The following is an 18,526-nucleotide window of genomic DNA, read 5'->3' as shown; positions in this document are numbered from 1 at the left end:
CCGGAATGATATTAAAGCCTGTTTTTGAAACTGCATCACATTGTTGTCTCACATTCAAGTTTTTGATCCACTAGAACCCCCAGATCCTTTTCGCCACTACAACCACCTGGCCAGTTGTTTGTAGTTGTCCATTTAATTTTTTTCCTCCTTACGTGTAGTACTTTGTACTTGTCCTTACTGAATTTCATCTTGATGATTTCAGGCCAATTTATCACGGTCACTTTGAATTCTAATCTTGTCCTCCAACTTGCTTGCAACCCCTCCCGGCTTGGTATCAGCCTCCCATTTTATAAGCATTCGCTCCACTCCATTATCCAGGTAATTAATGAAAATAATGACTAGCACCTGACCTACAACTGACCCCTGCTACATCCTACTAGATACATCCTCTCAGCTGGACAGTGAACCACTGATAACTACTCTGGGTACAGTCTTTCAACCAGTTGTGCACCCACCTTATAGTCATTTCATCTAGATCACATTCCTCAGTTTGCTTGTGAGAATGTCACGTGGGACTATGTCAAAGGCTTTACTAAAATCAAGATATATCACGTCTCCTGCTTCTCCACTAGGCCAGTGACCCTGTTAAAAGAAGGAAATAAGGTTGGGTTAGTTAGTACAATTTTTTTCTTGACCAATCCATGTTGACTCTTACTTATTACCCTGTTATCCTCTAGGCTAGGGGCTTGCACGCCCATTGTTTAATCGTTTGTTCTAGTCCCTTTCCAGGGATCGAAGTTAGACTGACAGGTCTATAATTCCCTAGTTCCTCTTTCTTCCTCTTTTTAAAGGTAGGTCCAACGTTTGCCCTTCTCCATACCCACCTTCCATAAGTTAATCGCTAACAGGTCTGAGATGATTTCGCCTGCATCGTCACTGCAAAGTGGGCAAGTTCCAGGCGCTCAGTAATGACCCAGGGTACGTCTACACTGCAAAACACCCACGGCAGCGAGTCTCAGAGCCCGGGACTACAGACTCGGGCTTGTGCTATGGCGCTAAACAGGAGGAGACCCCCCTTCTCACCGAGCTTCAGGGCAGGAACGTCTACATGGCTCCTTTCAGCACCACAGTGTGTAGACCCAGGCTCAGAGATAAATATCTGTCACAGGTGGTTTATTCTCTCTTGCCCTCTGCCCAGGGGGTGAATTGCCAATGCCCTGGAGTGTTTTGTTTTGGCAGGTGTCTAGGCTGAATCCCCACTCTGGCACTCCGAGTGCAGAAGTGGAGCCTGCAAGGATTTTTAAAAATTAATACTGGCCGCTTCAGGCTTGTATTACATCCCCAAGGTTACAGCTTTTTTCTGATATTGGCTTGGTAAACGCTGCCACCACCAAACGCAAAAATACCCCCAACTCTTTGAACCCAGGAAGGAGCACTTGGGAATTCCTCCCTATGGGGTGCCCTCAAGCCCTTTCACTCCCACCCCCCATCCGGGGAACAGCTGAGAAAGAAAACAAAGGAAATTAGCTGTGGCTACCAGCTAATCAAACACGCACAAACCTCTGAGGACACCAAAAATCCAATCCTGTTCTTAGGGTAAATTTTATTAAAAACAAAAAGAAAAAAATTACATCTGATCTTAAAAGAAACAATTACAAAAATCAAGCACCCAAAATAGCTTTCTTGGGGGTTTCAAGCAAACAAAAGCATCTGGGGTTAGCACAGAGGAGTCCACAAGCTAATAAGAAATAAAAGCAATAACTCTAATCGCCTCTAGCTAAACATTCTAATCTACTTACACAGCTGGAGCTCAGATAAGTAGTTCTAGGCATGATGTAATAATTTATGATTATACCTGGCTTCAGCTGCTTATAGCCCGGCTGCTCCGTCCCTCCAGCCCAGAGAACAACAGACAAAGGGGAAGTTTCATTCTCTATTTTAGAAAGTCCTACCTTCCCATTGGCTCTTTTGGTCAGGTGCCCACTTTTTCTCTCTTTACCTGGGGGACATTTTAACTGGTTACAGGTACAGCAAGTAAAGAACAGCTACCAAGTGGAATTTTACAGCTAACTGGCTGGCTGGGTGTCCATCAAAGGGAGCTACACCCCCTCCATTTATCACAGCAGGGTTGTGTTGTTAACACACACGCTGCCCTGTATACTAAATAGCAACGTTTGTTACTAGTCATAAAACTCTCCAGGCAGTGGCAGCTTTTTTCTGCTTCCAAGGACTTGTCTTTGCCACAGGGTTAGCTGGAGGGGCCACTCGAGCGTTGCCCTGGAGCCAGCTCCCGAGCACGCCTACAAACCACTAGTCTGAGTGAAGCGGTGCCGTAACCACGACCCAGCCGCCCCACTGGGGCTGGGGGGACCCGTAGCTCGAGCGCTGCTGATGCCAGAGCCAGTACTGCAGTCGGGACGTCGTTAGCGCAAGTCGTCGGGCACAAACGCTCTGCTCTGCCCGTCTCTGGGCTGCCCGTGAAATCACCCGGTGGCTCGGCCGCGGTTCTGCAGCGCGGATCGCTGGGCTGGCGAGTGCAGCACCTCGAGCTGGCTGTGACCACAAACCCCTCTGGGCCTGGAGTGTTGTTACATTACTGGGGGGAGGGGGGCACTTTGTAGCCTGTGCTGACTGGCCTCATTGCACCCACCAGGGGCTCCTGGATCTCCCCATATCCTGCCCCTGCTCCACAGGCTGCCTGATGCCACCTGCCTCTACTTCCCCACTGCAGGCACTTCCTGCAACCGCCCCCGAACTCCCCCCTGGCAGGGCCTCCCCTCGCCCTCCCTCGGTTCCTGTCACGCAGACCCAAAGCTGAAGGCCACAGTCCCAGGTGCAGGAACAATGTTAATTGGGGTCACCAAGCAACCACAACCACAACTCTGCACAGCAGCACAGCTTTCCCATCCCCCTCCTCTTTCTTATCAGGCCTAATCAGACCTGTAGTGCCTGCCCCCGGCCCCACCCCTTACAATTTACGTCCATGTTCCTTTTGGAGGATCGGGAGTCTGGGGGCTTCATCAGCACTTCTTTTTGTGCCGCATGGGAGGGGCAAGGAGGGAGGGGGTGTTTCGGCCAGGCAGGGTCACTGTTTCTTTGGCTTTTAGCCTTTCTTATGCCTCCCCCCCACACATCCCTCACTCCCCTCCTGACTGGTTGGCCTGGGAGAGGAGTCCAGCAGCCTTCCAGCGTCCGCTCGTCCCTCAAACTCCCACCATCCCCAGCGAGACTTTCACTCTCTTCCTTCTCGTCTCATCCTGTGCCATAAACCCCACCTGGCCGTGGGCAGATGCAACACACAGAGTCTTTGTTCCCACATGTTAGTGAGGACGTAAGAAGATCAAAAGTCAAACGAACCCCAAATTCTACCTCAGGCTAATAAACAGGCCTAAATACTAGATGACCATCACTAACCCCCTTGGCCATGGATTCTCTGCGCCTCCAGCTCTGTCCCCTCAGGAGATATTGCAGAGCTGCGGCACTGTTACCAAGCCAGGGACAAATTGCGACGATCGATCGCCGGCTCCCTAACTCGCGCTCACTGCACTCGCCCCGTCTGTTTCAGTCACTGGTTGCTACACTGTTGTCAGGACTTGTTTGCCTGCCTCTCGACTGCTGCCATGATTTGAGCCTGTCGCTCAGGTGGGGTAAGTACCATCTGTGCAGACACCCACACAATGGGGCCCCTAGGCAGGGCTATAATGGAAATCAGTTAGACTGACCAGTCTATAATTCCCTGGTTCCTCTTTCTTCCCCTTTTTAAAGGTGGGTCCTATGTCTGCCCTTCTCCATTCCTATGGGACCTCACCCACCTTCCAGGAGTTGTTGAAGTTAATCACTAACAGTTCAGAGAGGATTTCGCCTGCATCATCGCTGCAAGTGGGCAGGTTCCAGGCGCTCAGTAATGACCCAGGGTATGTCTACACTGCAAAACACCCACGGCAGCGAGTCTCAGAGCCCGGGACTAGAGACTCGGCTTGTGCTATGGCACTTAAATTGCACGGGCTCGGAGACCCACCCTTCTCACCGAGCTTCAGGGCAGGAGCATCTACATGGATCTAGTGACGTCCACCAGGGTCCTGTCTCAGGAGCAATTCATTGTTTCCATGAATAACAGAGTGGAGAGCAAGCTTGTAAAATTTGCGGCTGACTCCACACTGGGAGGATCACAGGCACTTTGCAGGGCTGGATGAGAATTCAAAATGACCTCGACAAATGGGAGAATTGGTCTGAATTCAGCAAGATGAAATTCAGTAAAGATAAGCACAAAATACTGCACATGGGAAGAAAAATCAAACACACAACTACAAACTGGGGAACAGCTGGCTCAGGGGTTGTACTGCTGAAAAGGAGCTGGGGGTGCGAGTGGGTCACAAATTGAATGAGTCAGCAATGGGCTGCAGCTGCAAATAAAGTGAACCCACCCCTGGGGGTCAGATTTTCCAAAGAGCCCAGCACCCAACAGCCCTTCTTCCTGCACAGCTTGAGCTAACAAGGGGAACAGAGCCTCCTTGCATCCAGGGTAGCAGCTGATGGTCTTGAGGCCTTATCAGAGACAGAGGGTGGCCTTGTGATTCAGGCCTTGTCAACATGGGGAAAAAAATGTAAATCGGTTTTCCACGTGTGGTGGGGGGATAAACTGCCTGGCACCAACACACGAGGGAGTGAGTCAGAACAGGCAACCACAGAACTGATCAATTCTGCTATTTCATCAAGAACAGATTTCCCCCTTCATCTCCCTGCAGACTGTCACTGATGCTCGCGGGAACCTCGCAGTGCACTGAGGGGCGTGCGTAGCTCTAAATTTATGCCCCTGGCCCCCGGATTGTGATTAAACACAGGGCTGGGCCTGTAACACAGAATTAATTGGGGAACTTTTGTATCCTATAAGTAGAATGAAACCAAAACTGTCAGGGTTTAAAAACGGACCAGAGAGCAGCTGCGCCATTAAACTTAACTAGGCAAGTAACAGACACTTGTGAGACTGCAACTAATCACAACCAATCACATCACTAAAAGGCTCTTCCCATTCTTCACTATTTTCACTTGCATGTTCTAGCCACAGCCCCAGCTGTTGATCTGTTTCGTGTCTATTCAGACTGCAGGCTGCTTGGGGAAGGGACTTAACTCGGTCTGTAAAACTCCCAGGGCAAAGGGGCTCGGATCCCAACAAGTCTCCAGACGCTGCCATATAAATTCTGTTCTTCTCCTCTCCTCATTGCTGCAGGACATGAGCAGCTGTCGGTGACCCGGGATTCGTTCCCTCTCCTCCCGTCCCCGGAGGAGAACAGAGCAGGGCGCGCTGGGGAGCGTTTTGTTTTTAGTGCACACACTGGTCTGGGTACTAAACAGAAATGTTTACTCTGGCAGCATAAAGCCTCTTTCATATTGATGCCAATTTTCTCTGCACTCGCTTTAAGGTAACGAGCAGGAATTCTCTCTCCCTCCCCCACTGACCCCCCTCCCTCTCTCTGCTCCCCTCCCCCCTCACACAGACCAGAGCTCACCCCTTCCCCGCTTCATGCACAAGGTGGCTGCTGAGAACAGAGTCAGAGCGATGTCGGGCTGGACAGGACCTCGCGAGCTCCTCAAGTCCAGCCCCCTGCGCTGCGGCAGGACCAGGTAACCCTAGACCAGCCCTGACAGGCGTCCGTCGAACCTGTTCCTAAAAGCCTCCAGCGCCGTTACCCTTCGAGTTTGTTCCCCTGCCAACGTAGACGCCTCCCTGGTCTCTCCCCCTGGCTCCCGCTCTACAGCGTTAGACACAAGCTTCTCCTCGATGCCTTTACGGTTCGTGTAACAGCCTCACTGCAGGGCCCTCCTGGCTCCTGCCCCCGCTGGGCTGAGAAAGTCGCCCAGACACCTTTAGGTGCAGGGCCCACCTGGTGCTTTTACTTACAGGCTGTTACAGGCTGTGCTCCCACCACCTTTCACCGTACACGTCGCCCCCGTCTCGCAGGCCCCCGGCAGGAGAGAGGGGCAAGTTCTCTCTCTGCCTCCCCTCACTGCCTTTCCTCTGCTGCAGCTTCCCCCCGGCTTCTTCCCCCCGGGCTCTTAGCCAGCCCAGCCTGAGCAGGCAGCAGCTGTTCCAGCTTCCCCAGCCAGGGCCGAGGGGTCTGTCCAGCTCCATTCACCCCCCCTCATTGGAGCTGGAGTGACCGAGGGCTGGAGAAGCAGTTTTCTGCTTAGCCCCCTGCCGCAGTTCTTCACCCTTCAGCCCCTCACTTCCTAGCAGACCTGCTATTTCATCATACCAGGGACAGCACCATCGCTCTGCCGGTGATACCCAGCCTCTTCCCCCTGCAAGCATCTCCAGGCTCCCCCCTCATCATCGTATAAAACACCCCCTGCAAAACACAGAAAGTCCCTACAATACCTTCCTTTCCACTCAGCTCTGCTGCAACACCCACAGAACGCCGCCAGCTGGTGAGGCCAGGGCCGGGCGGGGGAAGCTGAGACTAACTGACTATGCAAAGTTTCAGAGTAGCAGCCGTGTTAGTTTGTATCCGCAAAAAAAACAGGAGTACTTGTGGCACCTTAAAGACTAACACATTTATTTTAGCATGAGCTTTCGTGAGCTACAGCTCACTTCTTCGGATGCATAGAATGGAACACACAGACAGGAGATATTTATACATACAGAGAACATGAAGAGGTGGAAGTATGCACACCAACAGGCAGATAGCTCATCTCAATTGATTAGACTCTGCCTGTTGGTATGCATACTTCCACCTCTTTATGTTCTCTGTATGTATAAATATCTCCTGTCTGTGTGTTCCATTCTATGCATCCGAAGAAGTGAGCTTTAGCTCACGAAAGCTCATGCTAAAATAAATTTGTTAGTCTTTAAGGTGCCACAAGTACTCCTGTTTTTTTTGACTATGCAAAACATGTTGATTTTATTTGTCTTAAACCAAGTGACGGGCTGTTATACAGAGCACAGGGATCAATTGTTCTCCATGGCCACTGAAAATAGGACAAGTGATGGGCTTTAATCAGCAGCAAGGGAGATTTAGATTCCATATTAGGGAAAACTTTCTAACTCTCCGGGGAGTTCAGCTCTGGAACAGGCTCCAAGGGTCCAGGTCCCTTCCAGCTCCACATTTCTGTGAGTCTAAGCTTAAGGCCTCCAGGCACTGCTGTTAATACCAATGACAACACCCAGTGCTGCTCCTCCAGCAGATTCTGCAGGGGAGTAATAGGAGGTCCCACCCCGCCAGGGCATGGATGGGAAAACCCAGCCCAGCCTCACAGGAACAAAGGACACTGGCTCACGCAGCAACAAAAGAATCTGTTAGGGGAGTGACCCCCCTTCCTTTGGTCAGTCAGGGGCTGTGATGAGGTAATGCTCACCTGACTCTGAAGAGGGAGAGCAAAGCCAGGAGGGAAGAAAGGACATGATAAAAGGAAGAGACATTTTGCCATGATCTCTGTCTTCCACCTCCATCTACAGGCACCACCTCCATCAAGCGACTGAAGCGCTGATCAAAGGGGAGAGCCTGGCTGAAGAGCCACCAGCCTGTGGTGAAAAACATCTAAGTTTTAAGGCCATTGAACGTGTTAAGATCAGCTTAGAATGCACTGTGCTTTTATTTCATTAGACCAAATCTGACTTGTTCTGCTTTGACTTATAATCACTTAAATATACCTTTATAGCTAATAAAGCTGTTTGTTTATTCTACCTGAAGCCGTGCGTTTGGTTTGAAGTGCGTCAGAGACTCCCCTTGGGAGAACAAGCCTGGTACATATCAATTTCTTTGTTAAATTGACAAACTCTTATAAGCTTGTAGCATCCAGTGGGCATAACTGGCCACTGCAAGACGGAGGTTTCTAGGGTTGTTTCTGGGACTGGAGTTACTGGCTAGTGTCATTCATTGCAAGTAGCTAGGAGCAGCTGACATGCCAGAGGCTGTGCGTGAACAGCCCAGGAGTGGGGGGTTCTCACAGCAGAGCAGGGTAAGGCTGGCTCCCAGAGTCAAGGATTGCAGTGACCTAGGAGATCACTAGGCCAGACAACACCAGAAGGGAACGTCACACACACTCAGTGGATTATAAGCTTTGTAATGATACCTTACAAGAGACCTTCTGCATGAAGCATATTCCAGTTACATCATAGTCACACTCATGAGCATATTTTCATAAAATCACATGCAGTGCAACGTCGCACTGGTCACCGCAATCTTTTATTGGATTTAGCCCTACAAGGCAGGGCAGCGCTTTTACCCCCGTGTTACAGACGGGGAACTGCGGCCCAGATCAATTTCAGTGGGAAATAGGCAGGTAAATACCCATGAAGATCAGGCCCAGGTGCGGCGCCCCAGGTATCAGTGCTGGAGCAGGGAATCAAAGCCAGGTTTTGCAGGTCCCAGGCTAAGGTCCTAACGACAGAACCATCCTTCCTCTCTTCAAGGCAGGGGGGACTGGCCCCACAGAGGGCGTCGTGCTGCTGAGAGTCACAACACCTAACTTTCAGATGCCTAGAAAAATCTCAGGAACAGCACCGGGATCCACCACGCCTGGGTTAGGTTCCCCGGCTCCCGACACAATGAATGGAGAGAGGTAGGTGCCGTAGAATGGGATTCACAACAGCCAGCATGCTGGGCAGGGAGACGCCTACTCCGTCCGATGCTAATGAGAGGGGTGTGTCCTAAGCTCTGCCCCCTCGGGGAGTTTGGCACCTAAGTCCAGGCTGGAATGAGGCACCTGTCTCCGCTAGCGATCCACGAATGGGTCATGACTCTGGAGTCAGGCGATTAAGCCATCCAAGTAGTTTCTTGTGAGATCCAGATAAGCAGCTGGGCAGGGAGGATGACTATGAGCCATCAGTCCTAGGGTGCATTAGGCAAGATATTTCCCGTAGAGACAGGGAAGTGTTCATACCATTAGTCAGTACTAACTGTCGGTGTAAAGCACAGGAATAAATGGTGGAATTTTGTGGGAAGTTGTGGACTCTCCATCACTGGAGATTATTAACAGCAGGTTGGACAAACACCTGTCAGGGATGGTCTAGATAATACTTAGTCCTGCCTTGAGTGCAGGGGACTGGACTAGACGACCTCTCGAGGTCCCTTCCAGTCCGACGATTCTCTGATTATACAAAGCACTGGTGAGACCTCACCTGGAATACTGTGGGCAGTTCTGGTCTTCCGTGTTTAAGAAAGATGAATCCAGACTAGAACAGATGCAGAGAAGGGCTACTAGGACAATCTGAGGCATGGAGGACCTACCTTACGAGAGGAGATTTAAGGAGCTTGGCTTGTTTCCTCTAACCAAACGACAGCAGGGGGGAGAGAGGATTGCTCTCTATCAATACATCAAAGAGATCAGTACCAGGAACAGAGAGGAGTTATTTAAGTCAAGGGCCAATGTTGGCACAAGAAAAAATGGACATAAACTGGCTATCAATAAACTTAGGTTTGAAATTAGATGAAGGTTTCTAACCACCAGAAGAGTTTAGTTCTGAAACAGTCTTCCAAGGGGAGCAGTGTGAACAACAGAATAACTCATTTTAAGACTGAGCTTGATAAGTTTATGGGGTGGGGGTTACAATGACGTTGCCTACAGTGGCATGTGGCCCAGCCATGACTCCTATTAGCAAATATCTCCAATGATCCGTGATGGGACACAAGCTGGGGAGGGCTCTGAGTTACTACAGAGAATTCTTTCCCAGGCATCTGTCTGGTGGGTCTCGCCCATGTGCTCAGGGTCTCACTGGTCACCAGATTTGGGGGCAGGAAGGAATTTTCCCCCAGCTCAGCTTGGCAGAGACCCTGGGGAGGTTTCATCTTCCTCTGCAGCATGAGGCACGGATCACTTGCAGGTTTGAACTAGTGTAAATGGTGGATTCTCTGTCACTTGACGTTTTTAAACCATGATGTGAGGACGTTAGTGACTTAGCCAGAGGTTCAGGGTCTGTTACAGGAGTGGGTGGGTGAGGTTCTGTGGCCTGTGACGTGCAGGAGATCAGACTGGATGATCATGCTGGGCCCTTCTGGTCTTCAGGTCTATGAGTCTATAGGGCTGCGTGTGTGTCTGGTGGGTGGGCAGGAGGGACACGAGTGTACAAGCCAGAGATCAGCAGATGAATCCCGCACTGCTGGGGCGGCGCCAACATGGGTGAGTGGTGAGAGTCTGAGGCCGGCGTTATTCCCCCCCCCCATAACGAACGGGGTCTAAGAACATCCCCCATGAAATGAAAAGTTGGAGGCTCCCTGCTTCAGGGCATTGTGGGCCAACTGTCAGGAAACAGCCCTTGTGAGCTGGGCAGCTACTGGGGTGTAAATAGAACGTGTCTCACAACCAAAGAGCTGGATAAGGAAAGCAGGAGGGGCGACAACACAATACGTTGGAAGTGGTGAAATACCACAGTCCTCAACAGAAAAGGAGCTTAAATCAATTTCTTCTTTGACAGGCGTTAAAATCCCCTCTCCCCCAGACCATCAATGAAGAATTGGGAAGCAGTTTCTGTTGGTGTCTGGCTCGCTCAATGCATATTACACAGAATGCCATTTGTTTTCAGTTTTTAACTGAAAAATTCCAGGGTTTTACAAAAGCTATTGGGTGGAGGGGTTTTTTAACCAATTCTTGACCTCTCCAGTACATGGAAATACTAATTATGTTTTTAAAAATCCAGTACATTACATTAGGTTGGTGTGTTCACGTTAATAATAAGTTAGACTAAGTGTAAATGCGAGGCTGTCTATTAAAGTGAAAAACATACACACCCACCTATGTGAGTGCCTACATGTATGTACTATGTACAGTTCATAATACAAACCACAGCGTTAAACTGATTTTCCTTTCAATACTCCCACTTCCCTCTACTTGTTGCTTTTTCTTCTGTCCCCCAATATTTAACCAGAAAACTGTGAAGTTCATTTTTTGCAGTGATTTTCACCTATGTTTAAAATTGTTTGTAACAAACACTGAAATTCCCAGGGACTTTTAAACAAAATAAAAACCAAAAAAGAAAGGGCCTTGGTTCTATATATTACTAGTAACACATTAGAGAGTCTGAATCGTAATAAAATCTCCACCACTGTAAATGTTTCCATCAGGATCGGATGTTTTTCTAAACTCTCTGCTCTAGTTCAAACCGGAATTCATCCAGGGCCGCTCTCTGGCTGGTGCTATTCCGGAGCTCCGGCTACATGATCACAATGGTCCCTTCTGGCCTTGGAACCCATCTATCGTGTCCGCTCTGTCTCAGAGTCGTGAGACGTCAATGGGCCCCCGTTCGAGACTCTTCGGTTCTCACGAGCCAGTCTTGCCACCACAGTCTGGTGCCAGGCTTTGTCCTTACGCTGCGCTGGTATAAATGGGCTGCATGACCCGGGCCCATTGTTTGCCCTGCGGCTTAAAAACCAAGCCGGGTGGTGCAGGGGGTAAAGAGTCCCAGGAATGTGTTTGCTCCTAGCTCTGAACAAAAAGCTCTGCTAAAATGGGGAATCGCTCCCAGCGCTGGTGCACTGTCTACGCTGGCGCTTTATAGCGCTGAAACTTGCATTACTCGGGGAAGGGGAGATGTTTTTTCACACCCCTGAGTGAGAAAGTTGCCAGCGTAGACAAGCCCTAAATCAGATCAACTCACCCAGCAGCCCGTTTCCCTAGTAACAGCAGCTGCAGAGCATGAAACCCGCAGTCGGCACTTCAAAGCAAACGGCATTTTCCCCCAAAGCTGCTCTGTCCGTCCGCACCGTGGATACGCAGCCTGGCACCAGACTCCGTGGGGGCAGGATGTGCAGTGAGCCCATGGCAATGGACGGGTCTGGAACTGGGGCCCACTGATGTCCCAGGATTTTGAGACAGAGCTGTCCTAGCTTATGCCCACGCTGGGCTTAATGCACCGGCTGCTTCTGGAGCCGAACAGCCCCAGGCCTGTGCTTAGAACACCAGTCAGGACGCCAGGCCGTCTGCGTCATTGCAGAGTGTCTGCCTAAAACCTTCCCCAACCCAACCCGGACTCACCTCCTGAAGAAAAACAGGCTATAAACAAAGAATTTGGCTAACAAATTTGTTTAAAAGCCCAAGAAACAGGATACAATATGATGTACCTGTTACTCGTTGGCCTGACTCCTAGCAACCATATTTGCATGCACACAGACATTGTATTAGTTGCCAGGGAAGAAAAGGAAAAAACCAAGCAGAAGATAAATGAGCCATTAACAGACAGTTGAATCCAGTCAGAACCAGTTTTTGCAATTTCCCGCGGGCTGGTACTTCTCCAAAATCATTTACCTGGCAGCGTTTTCCATTAATTCCCCCCACACACACACACACCCAGTGATTTTAGTTCCTGCAGGTATTTCTGTAACCCTCCCCCCAGGCAGGGGTGGCAGAACGGCTGTGGGTGGGGGAGGGGGCATGCGAGAGCACCCCCTCCTCAATGGAAATATTGCAGGGGCTGATCTGTTTCTGCTCCTGCCCATCAGGCTGCTCAGGCTGGGGCGGGGCGGGTGAGCTTGCAGCTGCTGGGGGCAGAGACAAGAGCAGGGGTGGGAGCAGCCACTGGCCCTCCAGGGATTGGGCTGGGGAGCAGGTGGGGTCCAAACGCGATCAGGTCAGCAGCAGCTGCCCCTGGGGAAGAGACGGAATCACCAGGACCCCTCTTCCCCGGCCTTTTTACAGGGCTAGATCCACAAAACAGACGGAGGTGGTCGTGCACCGTTATCCCTGCGGTTAGAGCAGCTCCTGGGAGACGGTCGGGCTGTGGGGTGTCCTAGGGCAGGTACCTCCCAATCTCTCCTCCTGACGCCATATAAAGTACTCAGCTCTTCACTGGGCCAGAGAGCATGTGAGACTGTCCCAGCCACCGGGCTACGGAACCAGTCACCGAGGAGGGAGAAATCCCTGCTCCATCCCCTGTGAATGTCCTCCCCGTAGAACTTTTAGTCCAGTGGTTACAACAGCATCTAACCCCGCACCCCACTATTTTGTGAATGGCACCAAAGTCGGGGGGGGGGGCAAACTATTCAGTGAAATGGTGTCAAATCTGCAAATTATTTCAGGTCAACTGAAAGGGCATTTTACAGCAGATAAACGATACATGTGAAGAATTTCTCACATGCCCCAGCGATAAGCCAACATTACTCATGTTCCCCTACACGTTATGAAACATGGGGGAGGCCTCATTTCTTGGAAGACAAGATTAGGGAGGTAACTAGAGCAGCAGAAATGTTTGCGCTAAGATAAGCAAATGGGACAGTAAACTAAAAGAGAGAGTGTCTGAGCGAGCTATGATAGAGAACCCCTGGGGTTCTTGTTAACAGCAAGAAAACAGTGGACAAGAGAAGTCAGGAGCATAAATATGAGGTAAAGAGTAAAGTCAAACATAGGGTGGGGTAGCGCTTGCTGTACAGGGATTGGTTCCTGCAAAGGAACCAAGCCAAACCCAAAATGTGAAGCAATGGATCATGAATGCAATGTAGTGCATGAAGGAAGGGGTTGGTGGTGTAACTTGGGATATGTGGTACTTGGATAACTTGGCGATATGTGTAACTTTGGATGTGTGATACTCCCCATACCCACCCCCCACACTTGAGTCTGATCAACTCAGCGTATATTCGCTATCTGCCAAATCAGACACCGGAGTGATCAGCCCAGAGTCGTTCTTGGGGAGCTGAGGGGAAGAGGTCTCAGGGGAACCCAACATAACTAAACAGAGGAGAGCCCCTGTGTGGTGCCCTGAGTGGTGTGCTGCAGTTTAGCTTAACACCTGCGCTCAATGATCTTAGGTCCAAGCATCTGGCATTTAGAAGCAGCAATGGGTGGGCGTGAGAGCAGATGTGCACAGAGTGACTGTTGTGGTCCTGGTCTGCTGGGAGCAGGGGAGGGACTGCAGGGGAGGAACGGCAGATGGTCTCTTAGCAGCCGCATGAAGAGCATGCTGGGGGAAGCAAACAAAGGACTCTAAAGCAGAGAAGCAAAGTGCATTTGTTTAAAGAGCAGGGCTCACATGTCATGTGTCTGGCATGGAGCTAAGCAGTAGGGGGTTACCTTGATCCTCAGGAGGAACAGAGTAGGGGGCAGTGGGGACAGGGACAGACACAGACACACACAGCTGGCTTGGATTCCTGAGTCTCTCTCCTGTCACAGGTGTAGATAGAGCTCTCATGAAACCTAGTCCTCTTTCTTCCATTTGAGCTCTTCCTGCAATACGCACTTGGGGAGAACACACACATAAGAGGGGGTGCAAAAGGCACACAAAAAACCACACCCCAAGGCGGGGGGGCTCACACATACTTGCAATCAGAGAGCACACAGTGGTGGGGAACACAGAGGGCAGTGGAGGGAAGAGAGACATTTGGGGGGAGCGGATGAGGACGCTGGGGAAAAAACCACACACACACACACACGTACGTCAAGGATACAAACTGGGACAACACAGACATATACATTTGTGGACACAAACACGTGTGCACGTGCCCCTCCGCACCCACTTGGAAGCAGAGAATGTTCTGCAATGGAATCAATTTTCCAGGCTCCTGAAAGTCCCTTTTATCCCCAGCTAGCTTTCCACTGTGAGCCATTCATGTGGTATAAATAGGATTAGATTTTTATCTGCCACTGTCAATAAAGGTCAATTTCACCGCAGGTGCTCAAACTGACAAAATATTTCCAGGCACAATTATTGAGCTTCACAGACAAAGTAAGGAAAATGCTGCTTGAGAGCTGATTAGGGTTTGTTTGATGCCTATTTCCCTTGTATGTTTTGATATGAGATGTTGAAATTTGTGTTTTAAAGGTTATAAAGCTTTAATTGTTGAGATTTAAACATCTATTGTCATTAATTATTGTCTGACTCCCCCTCCCCCAATTAATTTCCCACAACTGCAAGCATGTAAACAAACATTTTTAAAAGGCCTAGAACCCATAATTTTGCACAGCTGTGAACATTTAAAATTGATTTAAAAAATTTAAAAAGCTTAAAACCAAACATCAGTATTATCTGTCAAAATTATGAAAATCATCATCAACCTCCCCCAAACCTGGTTATAAACACAAGTCATTTAAAGTCCCCTAGGAAACAAATCCCCACTAGCCCAAGCTTAGGCTGTTACCCACCTACTGTGGTTCTGCCAGCCCGGATCCAGCACTCAGTGACCTTAACAGAAACAGGGGGGTTGGGATCAGGTTCTAGTATGTCCACACTGCACCGTAAGCCCAGGGTTCAAACTCAGGCTCAAGGCTAACCCCTCTTCCATCAACACACAAATTGCACTAACCCAGGGCTTGGACCCAGGGTTCCACTGGGGTAAAAGGCCTGAACCTGAGTCAAGCCAGGACCCAGGGTTCAAGCCCTATTGCTTTGCTGTGTAGACGCAGCCCCACTGAACTCTGGGAGTCTGCCAATAGCATCCCACAAGCCGACTTTCTTTGTCCTCTGGACAGTCAAGTTTTCCCACACTGCACCACCACCAAAGGGCTAGAGCGGCCTCATCCTGTCAGGGCGCTAGAAAGTCTGGGATATGGGTGGTTGGACTCGGGCCTGCACAGTGCATTGCAGACACTGGAGCCCTGGTGTGGGACCCAGGGTTGAACAATTGCTAACCTGGGTTACAAACAAGTGTAGACGCTCAAGTCCTAGGTCAGTGGTTCCCAAACTTTAATTGACCAGCCCCTTTCACTAAAATGTCAAGTCTCGCAAACCCCCTCCTAAAAATGAGTATTTCAGGGATTTTCTCCTTTGCCTGAGTATAAAATATAAAAGCAGTGATCTGGGAAATACAAAATTTGTTCTTATGATGTGCTTATTACACACTATTTATCATTACAGTATGTTTATTACATTATGAAAACGGCAACACTTCCCAGATCTCACTTTCGTAGCTTATGTCACTTTGATTAAGCCTGTTCTAAGACAAGGCTCCTATGTTTCACCAAGGAGTATCAGATGTGAAACAGCAGGAAGGGATTTAAGAAGCCAACTCACAGAGTTCCTTCTACACAAGCATCCAGGTCTTGAGCAGTCCAGGCAAACAACACAGATTACAACAAAGCTTAAATTTGTTCTTCATAATAATTTAAAAACAGCACTAGCACTGGATAGAGAGAAGTAGGCACCAGACTAATGGAAATCACCCTGCGGCCTTGTGACAGCCCCTCCCTCCTCGCTGCCCCCAGCAAAACAAACACACACATCGCCCTGAGCCTCCCGGGGGTCCCACACTTCCCAGCCTGTGCAGGCCAAGCTCCCTGCACACACCGTGGGCTACCTGCATCCATCCAGCTCCCATCCAGCTCCCATCCTCCTTTATTGTAGGGACTCCAAGCAACTCCCCCCACTGTGCCAGGGGCTCTGTGTGCCCCCAAATTCCTCCCTCCCGATACAAGGATCCCCCATGCCAGGGCCTCTGTGCCTCCCCCTCCCCACGTACCAGCACCCCACAATGTCCCATCCCCCCCACAGGGCTCTGTGCTCCCCTTCTCCCCACATTTCTTTTTCCTCTAAGCCAGGGGTCTCAAACACACGGCCTGCTAAGCTCCCCACGCCCCCACCCCTCTGCCTACCTGCGGGATTGCCCCCTGTGGCACTGTGAGCCCCCACACCGCTCTCTGAAGCAGCTGGCAGCACGCCCCTTCGGCGGGGAGTAGGGTGGGGGCAGAGGGCTCCTGCATTGCCTCCTTCCAGGCACCGCCCCCGCAGCTCCCATTGGCCGGGACTAGGGAATCGTGGCCAATGGGAGCTTTGTGGGAGATACCTGGAGGAGCAGCAGATGCACGGATCCCTGAGCCCCTTCTCCTTCCCCAGGGGCTGCAGGGACACGGTTCCAGCTGCTTCCTGGAACGGAGCGGCGCGGGGCTGGGGACAGGAGCTGCCCTGGCCCCAGTGAGCGCCGCTGCCACCCTGGAGCCACTCTAGGTAAGCGGTGCCGGGCTGGAGCTCACACCCCACACACCAACTCCCTGCCCTGAGCCCCCTGCTGCATCCCGCACCCCTCCTGCACTCCCTGCCCTGAGCCCCCTGCTGCATCCTGCACCCCAACTCCCTGCCCTGAGGCCCCTGCTGCATCCCGCACCCCTCCTGCACCCCCTGGGGCAGCATTGGGGTGGAGACTTCGGGGAAGGCGTTGGAACGGGGCGGGGAAGGGGTGGTAAGAGGCAGGGCCTAATGGAAGGGGTGGAGTGGGGGCGGGGCCAGAGGCAGCAAGGGGCGGGGTGTCAGTGATACAGCCCTCAGGTCAATGCACTAGTCCTCATGTGGCCCTCGTGCTCATTTGAGTTTGAGACCCCTGCTCTGAGCCATCAGTAAGGCAAGGTGCCAACCTGCCAAACTCGCCGGGGACAGGGACAGAGCTGAGCTGGAGGCATAGTCATGCGCAGGGCGTGTGCCCAGGCACACCCTAATGCCCTGAGCAGTACCGGCAAGTTTACAGTGGCGCTGGGCACATGCTCAACAGGGGCACATCAGCCAGCTGGGCACTGCACTTCATTTGCTCCTCTCCTCTCCAGCCCCTCCCCGGTGCTGCCCTCTGCTGCCTGGCCAGCCCAGGTATCCCCGCCCCGTCTCATCCCCTCGGCCGGCTGGGAGGCTCTCGGGAGTCACGTCCCACAGGGGTCTGCCTGCCTCGCTCCTCGGCGCAGCTCCGGCTCCGGGATGTCTTGCTCTGCCCGCCACCTCCCGGGGCTGAGCTGCCTAGGGCCAGTGCAGGGGCTGGGTCATTCTCGGCCAGCATGGGAGAGGGGGGGGGGGCGCTCATCTGGGCCCCAGGCAAGGGGGGTCTGAGGGATCCCAGCCTGGGCAGGCCCCTTCCAGCCCCAGCCGTGATGCTGGCTCAGCCCAGGCAAGTCAAATAGCCCCCGGGCAGGGGGGCCACATGGGGTGCAAGGTCACATGCCACATGCCCCCCCCCCATTTCCGTGAATGCAGAGCTGCACAGCACGGCTAAAAAAAAAGTTCTGCTCCGCTCCCTGGACTGCAGCTGGACACCACCTTCTGGGTGCTAGTGCTGGCTGAGCTCCCTTCTGTGTGCTGGGAGCCATCCTTCATCTTGTGCAACAGAGAGTTGTGGGGCGGGGGGGGGGGGGAAGAGGCAGTGGGGAAGGAAGGGGCATGGGATGGGGAAGAGAAGGGGATAGGAGAAGCGAGGGCCGAGCATGCAGATCCCCTTGGCAGCAGCTGGGGCTCCCCTGTTAAGCAGCCCCATCAAACCCTCACCCTGACAAGCCCCACCTCCCCTGCAGCTGTACCATCCCGATGAGCCCCCCAGACACCCTCCCCACTGAGCTCCATCCACTTTCACTTGGTCCCCCCTGCAGATAGGAGCGGCTCTAGACATTTTGCCGCCCCAAGCACGGCATCATGCTGCGGGGGGCACTCTGCTGGTCGCCGGTCCTGTGGCTTCGGTGGGGCCGCGGGGCCTGTGGGAGGTCCACCGGAGCCGTGGGACCAGAGGACCCTCCGCAGAAGGCGGGCTGCCTGCCACCCTCCCGGCGACCGGCAGAGCGCCCCCCGCGGCATGTCGCCCCAAGCATGCACTTGGTGTGCTGGGGCCTGGGGCCGCCCCTGCCTGCAGACTCCCATTGCCCCTGCACCTGGAACCTCCCTCTACATCTAGATCCCCCACTGAGCTGCCTGCACCCAGAC

The 18,526-nt window shown here is 51.9% G+C and overlaps 1 protein-coding gene across 2 annotated transcripts in view; it reads right to left on the bottom strand.

Moving 5' to 3' along the window:
* LOC123346036 (C-type lectin domain family 2 member D-like) overlaps nt 1-18,526 on the bottom strand; it is a 55,407-nt gene that overhangs the window by 26,207 nt on the left and 10,674 nt on the right. The window contains exons 1-2 of one of the 2 annotated variants that reach the window (XR_006572904.1): nt 1,796-2,648; nt 456-582 (exon numbers count right to left, since the gene is read on the bottom strand). The gene's annotated coding sequence lies outside the window, so the exon portion shown is untranslated. Of the gene's footprint in view, nt 1-455; nt 583-1,795; nt 2,649-18,526 lie in introns of those variants that run through there. The other variant, XR_006572905.1, reaches the window with a different exon arrangement.

This window comes from Mauremys mutica, chromosome 12, assembly GCF_020497125.1.
Source record: "Mauremys mutica isolate MM-2020 ecotype Southern chromosome 12, ASM2049712v1, whole genome shotgun sequence".
Classification (NCBI taxonomy): Eukaryota; Metazoa; Chordata; order Testudines; family Geoemydidae; genus Mauremys; species Mauremys mutica.
This window is presented reverse-complemented; position numbering and strand designations above follow the sequence as displayed.